Source organism: Fukomys damarensis, unplaced genomic scaffold (genome assembly GCF_012274545.1).
Source record: "Fukomys damarensis isolate Sample0158 unplaced genomic scaffold, DMR_v1.0_HiC HiC_scaffold_33, whole genome shotgun sequence".
NCBI classification, from domain to species: Eukaryota; Metazoa; Chordata; class Mammalia; order Rodentia; family Bathyergidae; genus Fukomys; species Fukomys damarensis.
The window spans coordinates 51,225,579-51,227,301 of NW_022900945.1; the positions used below are offsets into that span (position 1 = coordinate 51,225,579).

The 1,723-nt window shown below is 52.0% G+C and overlaps 1 non-coding gene across 1 annotated transcript; it reads left to right on the top strand.

The window, feature by feature from the left end:
- The first annotated feature begins 160 nt into the window (after positions 1-160).
- Trnan-guu lies at positions 161-234 on the top strand. Its single transcript has one exon. It is a non-coding gene; the product is annotated as a tRNA-Asn (tRNA).
- The last annotated feature ends 1,489 nt before the right edge of the window (positions 235-1,723 follow it).

Genomic DNA, 1,723 nt, shown 5'->3' on the forward strand with positions numbered 1-1,723 from the left:
CTCCGCGCGAGCAGTTTTCCAATGTGATCAAAGCCGAGGTTCACAGCTGTAGGGGGGCGACTTCTCAGGGCACAGGAGTCCGGCAGGCCCTGGGGCACAGGAGGCGGAATGGTGGCGGGGACGTCACCGTAGGAGGCCTTACAAGTGTGACCAGCAGCTTGTCTCTATGGCGCAATCGGTTAGCGCGTTCGGCTGTTAACCGAAAGGTTGGTGGTTCGAGCCCACCCAGGGACGTCCCTGCTGACTTTTGACTCTCTGCTGCCGCTTCTTCAACTTTCCTCCCTGACTTCGCGGCTTCTCATTCATCACCCATAGGCAAGAAAGCAATCTCCGAAATCCCTCCCTCCCTCCGGACTTTCTGCCCAGCCAGGCACTTACACGCCCCTCTGACACACCAGCCCACCTGTGCAGCACACTTACCCAAAAATCAGCTTTGCTCTTCAAATCTTTAGTCCTCTCTCTAGAAGCCTGGAAGACAGGGAGAGACCTCCCTTCAGATGTGATGTGAGCCCAAATGCAGTATCCTGTCCCCTTGCGGTCACTGTGTGTGTGTGTGTGTGTGTGTGTGTGTGTGTGTGTGTGTGTGTGATTGCATTTGGAATTATTCCAGCAGTCCTGTTGCCACGGGTGGTGAGATCATCACACAGTGACCCTCGGCATAGTTTTTGAAGAATGTCTTCCCTAGTTTCTGCATTACTTAGCCTTTTTGCAAATGCTTCTGAAATTAGCCCGGTTGCATGGTTTTCAAATGACAAACGCTGCTACCGTCGTCTTTCTTGTACATAGGTTTCAGGGCATTTGTGCAGATATTTCCACAGTGCAGAACTGGCTGTGCAAATGCTGCCGTGTACTGCTTCTGTAGTGCTTCCATGTGAGTCTCATCTGCACGTTTGTCTTCTACCTGAGCGGTGCTAAATCACAATGCAATGTATTTCTCAATTCCGTCAGTCCCTTCTTCATTAACGTGCTGCACAAGCAACTCACCGTCTATGTTTCTGCTGTGATCCTCCAAGACAGGCAGTGCTGCCCACAACAGAAGGCGGGGTGGACGTGACACCAGCTCTTCTGTGGCCCAATCTGGACAGCTGAGCTTCTCAGGCAGTTTCAAGTCCTCCCACACCCCTCGGTGTCTGCTCTCCGTGGTGACCTAGTCACTAGGCTCAGGCAAGACAGGCCAGTCACCTCTTGGATAGCTGTCTGCCTGGCCACTTATCCTAGGGAGGAAAACCTTGAGAGCTCTGGTCTCTTTTTCCTCCTCACAGTTCCTCCTTTCCCTACATGTCTCTGTGTGGCGTTTGTAGGATCTGATGCTAACAACCAAATGCCATTGTTTCCGCCTACACAGTGGTGTCTTGGCCTCCACCTAACTGTCTCCATGTTAGTGCTTGACACAAGTGACAAAGGCTGGGTCCTTAAAAGTTAGCCGACCTGAGACGGAACGTTGGAGCCAATGAGGCCTATAGCGTGTACAGATGAGACCCTTAGAGGTGCTGCCAGAGGGTCCCTCGGTTCTTCTGTTGAACCTCGGGGGCAGTATGTGAGCTCCTCGGCTTTTACAGTAACCAAACCTGGCTATCGCACTGGTCATTTGCTCACTCTGTCCTTTCTGTGCAAAGATTTTCTTCCATCTGTGGCGTCACTGTGAGTTGCCACTATTGGTGTTAAGAAATGAACCTGTGGGGAAGATATCTGTGGGGTGGTGGCTCTCAGAGAACAGTTGCCT